Source organism: Erinaceus europaeus, chromosome 13 (genome assembly GCF_950295315.1).
Source record: "Erinaceus europaeus chromosome 13, mEriEur2.1, whole genome shotgun sequence".
Taxonomy (NCBI): domain Eukaryota; kingdom Metazoa; phylum Chordata; class Mammalia; order Eulipotyphla; family Erinaceidae; genus Erinaceus; species Erinaceus europaeus.
Genome location: NC_080174.1, coordinates 47,608,519 through 47,621,816, shown reverse-complemented (window position 1 = coordinate 47,621,816; position 13,298 = coordinate 47,608,519). Strand labels below are relative to the sequence as shown.

Here is a 13,298-nt window from a genome sequence, read left to right as displayed (position 1 = left end):
AGAGAAGCAAATAATTAAATGTAAAGTATGTGTACATAATGTCTAATTCTTAAGAAGGATTTATACAGTCATTGTTTCTTAGTATGAATTCATTATTCCTAAAGAAAAAATTATTCCTAAAGAAAAAGGTACTTTCAATTACAGGTTGTGCTACTTTCATCACACAGAACCCCAAACTCTAAACATTTATCAGTAGAGAAATCCATTCATTAATTCATTCTTTCACTGATTGCAAATGCTTGAGAATTTCAATGCACAAAAAAGGCATTACTTAATTACAATAAATTTGGTGAGGATCAGACACTGATTCTGTAAAGTGCAGGACATGAGAAAAATCTAAGATATAATAATCTACTAGGTTTATTTTATTTTTACTTATTTTTTATTGAGGGTATGGCTTACAGTAATCTTTTATTAGTCTTTTCACCATACCTGTGATCAAAGGTCTGTGTCCCACCCCCACAGATAACCAATATTCTCCCAGTCTTAATAAAGGTTGACATTTTTTTTCAGATGTGTATGTTTAATGTTCTACATTCATAAGTGAAAGCATTCTATAGTTGTTCACCTTCTTTTAAATTTTTTTAATATTTAATTATTTACTCCCTTTTGTTGTTCTTGTTGTTTCATTGTTATAGTTATTATTGATGTTGTCGTTGTTGGATAGGACAGAGAGAAATGGAGAGAGGAGGGGAAGACAGAGAGGGGGAGAGAAAGATAGACACCTACAGACCTGCTTCACCGTCTGTGAATCGACTCCCCTGCAGGTGGAGAGCCAGGGGCTGGAACCGGGATCCTTCAAACTGTCCTTGAGCTTTGCGCCATGTGCGCTTAACCCACTGTTCTAACACCCCGCCCGACTCCTCACAATATCATCTTTTTGTTTCTTTAAGAATGCCCCTGCTATTTTTATATAGTTCCATATGAATCTGGCAATTAAATATAAATATAGATTGCATTTGGCAGGATTGTCATTTTAATATTAATTCTTCCAATCCACAAACGGGTGTTCTTCCATTTCTTTGAATTTTTCTTGAAAAGGTCCCTCATCTTTGTTATACTTCTAGGTATTTTATTGTTTTGGATTCAGTTATAAACAGGATTGCTTCCTTCAGTTCCTTATCCTTTGCCCCCTATTTTGCATAAGGAAATGTGGGGCTGGGTGGTGGTGCACCTGGTTGATCGCACATGCTACAAAGCGCAAGGACCTGGGTCCCTACCTGCAAGAGGAAAGCTTTGCAAGTGGTGAAGCAGTGCTGCGGATATCTCTGGCTCTATCTCCCTTCCCTCTCCATTTCTTCCTGTTTCTATCCACTAAATAAATATTTTTTTTAAAAAAGCCAGAATATAGATAAATATTGATTTTGTAACCTACTTTACTAAATTTGATTTCCAGTAGTTTTTTGGCAGAGGTTTTGGGGTCTTCTAGGTATAACAGCATATTATCTGCATATAATGATAATTTAACTCCTTTCCAATCTGAATTCTTTTGATATCTCATTCTTTTTTTTTTACCAGAACACTGCTCAGTTCTGGCTTATGGTGGTGCTGGGGATTGAACCTCGGACCTCAGAACCTCAGGCTTGAAAGGCTTTTTTGCATACCTTTCTGCTGTCTCCCCAGCACTGATGTCTCATTCTTACAAGACTATAATAGAACGACTTCTAGGACTATGCTGAATAGAAATGAGATTGGAAATCCTTGAATAGTTCCTGATTTTAGGGGGAAAGCATTCAATTTGTCTCCATTGAGTATAGTGTTGGCCATGGGTTTGTCATATATTGTCTTTATTATGTTGAGGAATTTTCCTTCTACTCTGTTTCTTTTTTGAATTTTTAATTAATTTATTTACTGGTGGTCCAGGAGGTGGTGCAGTAGATAAGGCATTGGACTCTCAAGCACGAGGTCCTGAGTTCACTCTCCAGCAGCACATGTACCAGAGTGATGTCTGGTTCTTTCTCTCTCCTGTCATTTTTCATGAATAAAATCTTTTTTAAAAAATTATTTACTTATAAAATGGAAACACTGACAGGACCATACAACTCTCTCTCTCTTTTTTTTTTTTGCTTTTTAAAAAAATTTTCATAGTGATTTAATGATTGACAAGATTGTTGGATAAGAAAGGTACAATTCCATACAAATCACACCAAAAGAGCTTCATATCCTGACCCATCCATTGGAAGCTTTTTTTTTTTTTAAAGATTTATTAATGAGAAAGATAGGAAGAGAGAAAGAACCAGACATCACTCTGGTACATGTGTTGCTGGGGGTTGAACTTAGGCCCTCATGCCTGAGAGTCTAGTTCCTTAGCCACTGCACACCTCCTGGACCACACTTCCCTATTTTTTATCCCTCTTGGAGTACAGACCAAAGATTTTTATGGGGTGCAGAAGGTGGGAGGTCTGGCTTTGTAACTGGCTTCTTCTACACTGGACATGGGCATTGACAGGTCGATCCATAACTCCAGTCTGTTTGGGCTCTGGGGAGGTGGAGTTTTAGGACACATTGGTTATTTGTCTGCCCTGGGAAAGAACTCTCAAATTTCTTAAGGCCTTTATCATAAATGGTTGTTGGACCTTATCAAATGCTTTTTCTGTATCAATTGGTTAGATCATGTTTTCTTTTTTCTTTTTTGCTTGCAGTTATTGTTGGGGCTTGGTGACTGCACTAGGAATCCACTGCTCCTAGAGGTCATTTTTCTTATTTTGTCACTGCTGTTGTTATTGCTGTTGGATAGGAGAGAAATTGAGAGAGGGAGAGAAAACAGAGGGAGAGAAAGATGATACTCTTGCAGACATGTTTCACTGCTTGTAAAGTGACACTCCTGTAGATGGGGACCCAGGGGTTAGAACTGGGGTCCTTACACTGGTCCTTGCACTTTGTGCCTAGCCTAACCCTGTGCACTACTGCCCGGCACCCAGATCATGCAATTTTTATCTTTCTTTTTGTTTACATGGTGGATTACAATAATTGACTTGCAGATGTTGAACCATTCCTCTTTCCCAAGGATGAATCCCACTTGGTCTTGATGGATTATTCTCTTAATATATTGTTGAATTCGACTAGCCAAGATTTTGTTGAGGATCTTTCCATCAATATTCATCAGGGATATAGATCTATAGTCTCCTTTTTTTTGGTGGAATCCTTTCCTGCTTTGGGGATCAGAGTGATATTAGGCTCATAAAATGTGTGTGGGAGTGTTTCCTCTTCTATTTTCTGGAAGAGTTTGAGGTGAGTGGGTGTTAGTTCTTTGAATATTTATAAAATTCATTAGTATAGCCATCATGGGGAGGCTTTTGATTACTCTTTCAGTTTCTGCATTAGTGATTGGCCTATTACGTTTATTTGCTTCCTCTTGCATCAAGGTTGGCAGTTGTTAGGACTCTAAGAATGTGTCTATTTCTTCTAAGTTGTTGAATTTAGTTCCATATAGATGCCCATATAGTCTTGCATGATCCTTTTTATCTCTGTCTCATCTGTTGTAGTATCCTCTTCCGTTTCTTAGTGATTTAACCATAGCTTTCTCTCTCCTCTTAATGAGTATAGCTAGTGGTTATCTACTTTACTTATACTTTCAATAAACCAGCTCTTGGTTTCATTAATCTTCCTGATGGTCTTGTTTTCTAGTTCACTAATTTTAAATATTTGTCTCCTGCTGACCTCTGGGTCTTTGTTGCTGTTTCTAGTTGGATCAGTTGGGTTGTTAGCTGGTTTTAGCGATTTCTCCCCTTTATGAATGTGGGCCTGTATTGTTAACGGACTTCCCTCTCAAGACTGCTTTTGATGTATCCCATAGGGTCTGATAACTGGCTTCTTCATTTTCATTGATATTAAGGTGTCGTTTTCTCCAGGCTGGCTTCACGGGCGGAAGACAGAGACGACCAGAAACTTGTGGCTGAGCTGAGAACGCAGTTTAATCTTTATTCACGAGCGAATGATTCAAAAAACTAATCTGAACTAATCACCACACCAATCTGTCCTGCATCTTTCTCCTCCGGCGGCAGAGTCAGGAACTCAGGAAGTATGTAGGGTAGGGGGTGGGGAGAAGGAAGAAGTGTGAAACTAGCAAGGGCTAAACCAAATCTCCCGGAGGTGGGGGGAGTGAGACCAAACCAATGTAACAGAAAAGACCATGTAAATATACCACAGTGTCAAGCAATGTAACAGAAGCAGAACTAGATCCCAGAAGCAGAACTAGAAGCATACCAACATTAAGGAAATTCTTAATTTCTTTTTAATTTCTTCAATGACACATGTTAATCCAGAAGCATATTATCTAGTCTCCAGACCTTGGGGAGTTTTTCTTTTTGTGGCTGATTTCTAGCATCATATCGTCATGGTCTGAGAAGACGCTTTTTTTTTTTTTTTTTTTAAATATTTATTTATTTATTTATTCCCTTTTGTTGCCCTTGTTTTATTGTTGTAGTTATTATTGTTGTTGTCATTGCTGGATAGGACAGAGAGAAATGGAGAGAGGAGGGGAAGACAGAGAGGAGGAGAGAAAGATAGACACCTGCAGACCTGCTTCACCGCCTGTGAAGCGACTCCCCTGCAGGTGGGGAGCCGGGGTTCGAACCGGGATCCTTATGCGGGTCCTTGTGCTTTGCGCCACCTGTGCTTAACCCGCTACGCTACAGCCCGACTCCCGAGAAGACGCATTTTATGATTTTAATATTCACATATTTGTTTAGGCTATTTGTGACCCACCAAATGGTCAATCCCTATGAATGATCTGTGTGTACTTGAGAAGAATATGTATTCCATTAGGTTTATACAGCAGAGCTACCAATCTATGAAGCTGGCAACACAGGTTAAATGATATGCTAGGAGTAACAACAGAGATGGAAGCAGAGTATTCACACAATGAACATCAACTCAGGGGCTGGGTGGTGGCACACCTGGTTGAGTGTATGTAGTACAATGTGCAAGGACCCAGGCTCAAGCCCTTGGTCCCCACCTACAGGGGGAAAGCTTTGCAAGTGTTGAAGCTATGTTGCACGTTGTCTATCTCTCCCTATCACCCCCTTCACCTTCAGTTTCTAGTTGTCTCTATCCAATAAAATAAATAAATAAATATAATACAAAAGAAGTTGAACGCTAACTAAAAGGTCATATGGTCTATTGACAACTATCAAAATAATATATATTGATTTTACCAGAGCACTGCTCCATCGTGGTTTATAGTGGTGCTGGGGGAATGAATGCAGGACCTGAGAGTCTCTGGTGTGAGTCTTTTTTTATAACCGTTATGATATCTCCCTCACCCCCAAAATAAATAGCACATTCTAGATAACACAAAATATTCTTTTCTTTAATATTTATTTATTTGTTCCCTTTTGTTGCCCTTGTTGTTTTATTGTTGTAGTAATTATTACTGATGATGTTGTTGTTGGATAGGACAGAGAGAAATGGAGAGAGGAGGGGGAGACAGAGAGGGGGAGAGAAAGGTAAACACCTGCAGATCTGTTTCACTGCCTGTGAAGCGACTCCCCTGCAGGTGGGGAGCCGGAGGCTCAAACCAGGATCCTTATGCTGGTCCTCGCACTTTGTGCCACCTGTGCTTAACCCAGTGCGCTACTGCCTGACTCCTCAACACAAAATATCCTATTATTATGTTTTTATTTTCTGTAATTTTAAGGCAAGAGTTGCCAAATTTCAGAATCATCTGGAGGGCCTGTTCAACAGGATGGCTGGGCCTCAACCCTAGTCTGAAGTTCCTAATAGAATTCACATTTCTGGGGTCGGATGGTGGCACACTTGGTTAAGTGGACACATTATAGTGCACAAGTACCTAGGTGCAAGCCCTTGGTCCCTACTTGCAGGGGGAAAGCTTCACAAAGTGGTGAAGCAGATCTTCAGGTTTCTCACTCTCTCTCCCTCCACACTTCCCTCTGATTTTCTCTGTCCTATCAAGTTGAATGTTAAAGTTATTTTAAAAAACTGCATTTCTAACAAGTGATCAAGTGATGATGATATTGTTGTCTTTAGAACCACCCTTTGAAAACTACTGGTTAAAGGCATAAAGATGTACTGGCCAGGAAGGCGGCACAGTGCCTGGAGTCTGAATTTGATCCCTAGCATCAGTGATACTCTGGTGTTCTCTCTCTGTATCTATCTATCTATCTGTACATATACATATACACACACATACACATCATGTTAACAATAGATGAAAAGAATGTTAATTTGACCAACAGACTTCAAAACAGTTTAACCTTCCAAGTGAAGATTTTATTTAAAAGCTTATTTTAGATATAGTATATAGTGAACTTACATATTTTTAAAAATTTATTTTCCCTTTTGTTGTCCTGGTTGTTTTTTTTTTTACTGTTGTTGTAGTTATTGTTGTTGTTATTGATGTCGTCATTGTGAGACAGGACAGAGAGAAGTGGAGAGAGGAGGGGAAGACGGGGAAAGAAAGACAGACACCTGCAAACCTGCTTTACCGCTTGTAAAGCAACTCCCCTGCAAATGGGGAGCCAGGGGCTCGAACCGGGATCCTTATGCCGGTCCTTGTGCTTTGCACCACATGTGCTTAACCCACTGCGCTACCGCCTGACTCCCACATATTTATTTTTGACAGCACACTATTTCGTCCTCTTACTAACAATTAAAACTGTTAGTCATATTGTTAAATTATCATCATTTTATTGAGAAAATGATGACCACAAGACTATTGTCATAAGTGCAGTTCCATATATTCCCTTCATATTCCATATATTCACCCTTCACCATCATCCTGTTTGATCAGAGTACTAGATCCCCAACACCTACCCTCTGTCTCCTGAGTCCTGGGTCTGCTGTGATAGACCAAAGTCCACTAAAGTCTCAAAGTATTATTTTAAAAGGTTTATTAATGAGAAAGAAACAGAGCATCACTCTGGCATATATGACACCAAGGACCACTTATGCTTACAACTCAGGCACTCTATGCACTGTTCTACCTCCAGGGCCATGAAGTTTCAAAATACTCTTAACCTTTCCTCCTATGCAAAGAATTATAAATAAGTCTGGTTCACAAGTCTATATTTCACTGTATGAAACAGAAGATAAATTTGATCTCACGGGAGTTGGGCGGTAGTGCAGCAGGTTAAGCGCATGTGGTGCAAAGCGCAAGGATCGGCTTACAGATCCCGGTTCAAGCCCCCGGCTCCCCACCTGCAGGGGAGTCACTTCAAGGTCTGCAGATGTCTATCTTTTTCTCCCCCTCACTGTCTTCCCCTCCTCTCTCCATTTCTCTCTGTCCTATCTAACAATGACATCAATAACAACAACAATGAAAAACAAAGGCAACAAAAGGGAAAATAAATATAAAAAAAATTTTGAGCTCACAAACAACAGACTAAAGGGCAGGGGTAGACAGTATAGTGGTTATGTTATACAAAGACTCTCCTGCCTGATGCTCCCAAGTCCCAGAGTCAATCCCCCACCTACCGTAAACCAGAGCTGAGTAGTGCTCTGGTTAAACTAACAAAAACAGACTAAATGCTTCACTCAGTACTCTGTTTTCTACTTTACTTGTGGCATATACTGACTTCTACTCCTTCCCACAGATTGCTATTATTTAACTTTCCTTAATTACTAAGTTTTAGCCTGCCATCCTTGAATCTCTTTGAGTTTCCAGTTCTGGAAAACTGGGTGAGTACCTTTTCCATGCTATAAGCCCTAAAAAAACAAAGATGCTACATTTCTGATCAGAAAATATCATTGAAGAACTTCTAAAAACATGGAACAATGGTGTATTGCACTGAAGGAGTGTGTGTGTGTGTATTTGTGTTTTCAGGTCTTGGTGTGTGGTGGTGGAGGACAACCTAGGCTGGGGGAGAGAATGTTTTGCAGAAAACTGGGAAATTTTTACAAATGTACCAACAACTGTATTTACTGTCAACCATTATTCCCAATTAAAACATACATTCACACACAGGAAAAAAATTACATACCTTAGCTCCTTTAACTTATATTTCCCTGTGTATCCTAACTGCTACCACCTAGGTTAGTTAGTTCCAGAGATTTAGTCAACCCAAGAATATCAAATCTCTTCAAGTGTTGTATTCCTACAGGAAGAGGGGCTGCAAAAACTGAATTCATTACAAAGATATATCTTTTTAATTATTTATTTTATTTATTTATTCCCTTTTGTTGCCCTTGTTGTTTTATTGTTTGTAGTTATTATTGTTGGTGGTGGTGGTTAGGACAGAGAGAAATGGAGAGAGGAGGGGAAGACAGAGAGGGGGAGAGAAAGATAAGACACCTGCAGACCTGCTTCACTGCCTGTGAAGCGACTCCCCTGCAGGTGGGGAGCCGGGGGCTGGAACCGGGATCCTTACACCCGTCTTTGTGCTTTGAGCCACCTGCGCTTAACTCGCTGCGCTACCGCCAGACTCCCACAAAGATTTTTTTTAAGTTTTTCTTTTCTCTTTTTTTTTTTTTAAAGAATTTATTTATTCATGAGAAAGATAGGAGGAGAGAAAGAACCAGCCATCACTCTGGTACATGTGCTGCCAGGGACTGAACCTCATGCTTGAGAGACTAGTGCCTTAGCCACTGTGCCACTTCCCGGACCACACAAAGATATTTTTATGTGTAATGTAATGCACCCAGTGAATTAAGATTTTGCTACAAATGGGATCATTTCCCCCTTGAATTATATCTTAGGTATTAGACTCATTTTGTCAAATTTATCTTAAAAAAAAAAAAAAAAACTATCAGGGAGTTGGGCGGTAGGGTAGCGCAGCAGGCTAAGCGCTTGGGGTACAACAAAGTACAAGGACCAGCGTAAGGATCCTGGTTCGAGCTCCCAGCTCCCTACCTGCAGCAGAGTCGCTTCACAGGTGGTGAGGCAGGTCTGCAAGTGTCTGTCTTTCTCTCCCCCTCCTCTCTCCATTTCTCTCTGTCCTATCCAACAATGGAAACAATAATAATAACTACAATGATAAAGCAACCAGGGCAACAAAAGGAGAAAAAAAAAAGTCTCCAGGAGCAGTGGATTCGTGGGCACTGAGCCCTAGCAATAACCCTGGAGGCAAAAAAAAAAATCTATCCAATAATTAATAAATTTAAAAAAAAACTCAAAGAACAAATTAAATAAAACTGAAATTTTAAAGATAAAGATTAGGGCAATTTAACTTAGAAAGCAAAAGACTGAGGCGCATTGAGAAGGATCACCACCAATGTTCAGAAAGACTGAAAACATCTATTCAGTGTCTACTATTATCAAACACCATAGAAACAGTATCTCATTTATCCAAATAATCTGATGATGTAGCTACTCTCATTAATAAAATAAATAAAATCTTAAAAGGGGGAGGTGAGGTAACATTAACACTCAACTTCCTTTAACAATTCATATGACTTTTATCATTTCCAAATTTAGAAGGCTCTGTCATATATTTTTTCTGTTGGTATCACCTTTTGGAATCACAAGTTCAGTAAATTATCTTGTTATTAAAAAAACTAGTTTCAAATAAAAACACAGAACAGGTTCTTATAATTTTTTTTTTTGGAGGGGGAGTGGTGGTTACAAAACCCTGAGAATCTAATGAAAGTGACAAACTTACTCCTCTGCCCAGAAGATATACATATAGTATTTCATATACAGTGTTGGCTAAATTGACGAGTAAAAAAATATCCCTCAATGGCAACACAGAACTTTAGTGGTGTGAAAGGAATTATACAGGGTGGAATTATACCTGTTATCTTCTAATTTTGTAAAACAGTATTAAATCACACACACACACATATATATATATATATATATATATATATATTTTTTTTTTTTTTTAAATAACTCACTTTAGGTAAAACCCTATTAGGGGGCAGGAGTAGACAACATAATGGCTATGCAGACAGACTCTCATGTGTGAGACTCCAAAGTCCCAGGTTCAATCCCCTGCACCATCATAAGCCAGAGCTAAGCAATGCTCTGGTAAAAAACAAAACAAAGGGAGTCGGGCAGTGGCGCAGCAGGTTAAGCACACGTGGCGCAAAGCACAAGGACCGGTGTAAGGATCTTAGTTCCCCATGAGTCGCTTCACAGGCGATGAAGAAGACCTGCAGGTGTCTAACTTTCTCTCTCCGTCTTCCCCTCCTCTCTCCATTTCTCTCTGTCATATCCACCAACAGCAACATCAATAACCACAACAACGTTAAACAACAAGGGCAACAAAAGGGGGGGCACCCTTCTAGGGCACAGCTTAGGTATCAGAACTTAAAACAAACTATTTTTAGTAACTGTCTATATGAGTTTGAAAGAGGACTCTTAACCCAGGTCCCACTTGCTTTACATGTATTTGTATGTGTGGTTTTTTTTTTTCTTCTTTTTTTTCCCCCCACCCCTGTATGTGTGGTTTTATACAATTTAATCAGATTCATGTGACAACTATTAGTTAAGAAACAGAACGATTCCATCACGATTTCTTACATTACTTTTTTAAAATTTATTTATTGGGGAATTAATGTTTTAAACAGTAAATACAATAGTTTGTACATGCATGACAGTTCCCAGTTTTCCATATAACAATACAACCCCCACTAGGTCCTGTCATCCTTCTTGGATCTGTATTCTCCCCACCCACCTACCCCAGTCTTTTACTTTGGTACAATATGCCAATTCCAGTTCAGGTTCTACTTGTTTTCTTTTCTGATCTTGTTTTTTCAACTTCTGCCTGAGAGTGAGATCATCCCATATTCATTCTTCTGTTTCTGGCTTATTTCACTTAACATGAATTTTTCAAGGTCCATTCAAGATTGGCTGAAAACGGTGAAGTCACCATTTTTTACAGCTGAGTAGTATTCCATTGTATATATATACCATAACTTGCTCAGCCACTCATTTGTTGTTGGACACCTGGGTTGCTGGGTAGCTTCCAGGTTTTGGCTATTACAAATTGTGCTGCCAAGAACATATGTGTACACAGATCTTTTTAGATGGGTGTTTGGGTTCCTTAAGATATATCCCCAGGAGAGAAATTGCAGGATCATAGGGTAGGTCCATCTCTAGCCTTCTGAGAGTTCTCCAGACTGTTCTCTACAGAGGTTGGACCAACTGACATTCCCACCAGCAGTGCAGGAGGGTTCCTTTGACCCTACAACCTCTCCAGCATTTGCTGCTGTTACCTTTTCTGATGTATGACATTCTCACAGGAGTGAAGTGATATCTCATTGTTGTCTTTATTTGCATTTCCCTGACAATCAGACTTGGAGCATTTTTTCATGTGTTTCTCGGCCTTTTGGATCTCTTCTGTGGTGAATATTCTGTCCATGTCCTCCCCCCATTTTTGGATGGGTTATTTGTTGTCTTGTTGAGATTTGCAAGTTCTTTATATATTCTGGTTATGAGCCTCTTGTCTGATATATGGCATGTAAAGATCTTCTCCCATTCTGTGAGGGGGGGGGGGTCTCTTGGTCTGGGTAGTAGTTTCTTTAGCCATGCAGAAGCTTTTTAATTTTATGTAGTCCCATAGGTTTATGCTTGTCTTAGTCTTCTTTGTAACTGGATTGTTTCATTGAAGATGTCTTTAAAATTTATGCGGAAAAAGAGTTCTGCCAATATTTTCCTTTAAGTATCTGACAGTTTGTGGTCCAACATTCAAATCCTTGATCCACTTGGAATTTACTTTTGTGTTTGGTGAAATATAGTGGTTCAGTTTCATTCTTCTGCATGTTTCAATCCATTCTTTCCAACACCATTTGCTGAAGAGACTCTGCTTACCCCATTTAATTGTCTGGGCACCTTCGTCAAAGATTATATAGATGTCCATAGGTGTGGGGGACATTACTTTTTTTTAATCCAGTCAAATCCCTTCCTCTCCCCCCAAAAATTTGTAGCATATTACCTTTTTTAAAAAAAAAAAAAAAATTAATGAGGTGGAGCAAGAACTAGAGTATCATTCCGGTACATGCAATGCTGGAGATCAAACTTGGAGAGCATCATGCTTGAGAGTCTAAGGTTTTATCCATTGCACCACCATACATATAATGATTTGAGATTGGCTTTTCACTCAGCATAAATCTTTTGACATCGTCCCAAGTTGTTGCATTCTTTTTTAAAAATTTTTAAAAATATTTGCTGGATAGAGACAGTCAGAAATTGAGAGGGAAGGGGGTGATAGAGAGGGAGACAGAGAGACACCTGCAGCACTACTTCACCACTTGTGAAGCTTTCCCCCTGCAGGTGGGGGCCAGGGGCTTGAACCTGGGTCCCTGCACACTGTAACATGTGCACTTAACCAGGTGCACCACAACCTGGCCCCAGTTGCTGCATTCTTAATTTTTATCTTAGGTATGAAAACAAGATTTTATTTTGTAATGTATTTATTTTCACCATAAGTGTTATTATTGGGGCTTGATGCCTGTACAACTCCACCACTCCTGGCAACCACTGCTCAGCTCTGGTTTTATGGTGGGTGCTGGGAATTGACCCAGGGACCTCAGAACCTCAGACATGAGTATTTTGTATAACCATTATGGTATCTACCCGGACCAAGATTTAATTTCCTCAGGATGAGTTTTTGTTGCCTCCTGGGTTTTTGCTGGGGCTCCACACCTACACAATGAATCCACTGCTCCTAGAGGCCATCTTCTCATTTTGTTGCCCTAGTTGTTGTTATTACTGTCATTGCTGCCATTGCTGTTGTTGGATAGGACAGAGAGATATTGAGAGGAGGGGAAGATGGGGGGGGAAATGGGGGGAAAAGATACCTGGAGACTTGCTTCACCACTTGTGAATCAATCCCCCTGCAGGTGGGGAGTGGGTGGCTTGAACCGGATTTCTTGAAGATTTTATTTATTAATAAGAAAGATAGGAGGAGAGAGAAAGAACCAGACATCACTCTGGCACATGTGCTGTCAGGGATCGAACTCAAGACTTCATGCTTGAGAGCCCAAAGCTTTTTATCACTGCACCACCTCCCAGACCATATGAACCGGGATTCTTAAGCCAATCCTTGTGCTTTGCAACATGCAACATGTGCACTTAACCTGCTGTGCTACCACCTGGTCCCCCAGGATTAGTTCTATAAAAAAACATGTTTAGTTTTATAAAAACAAACCGACATCAATAATAACAACAACTAAAGCAACAATCAAAAGACAACAAGGGCAACAAAACGGAAATAAAAACAATTAAAAAAAAGAAAGTATGTTCTATACAAATGCTATTCAAGGACTGATAAAATCACTTTGTATAGTGTGCTGCTTTGTTATGTGCCTAGTCCCCACCTCCCCACCATATTGAAGGAAGCTGCAATGCTGTAGTCTCTTTCACTCTCTGCTTCTATCTAAATATGTAAATATATAAA

The 13,298-nt window shown here is 39.6% G+C and overlaps 1 protein-coding gene across 1 annotated transcript in view; it reads right to left on the bottom strand.

Moving 5' to 3' along the window:
• KHDRBS1 (KH RNA binding domain containing, signal transduction associated 1) overlaps positions 1 to 13,298 on the bottom strand; it is a 39,735-nt gene that overhangs the window by 18,295 nt on the left and 8,142 nt on the right. The gene's annotated exons all lie outside the window — the stretch shown is intronic.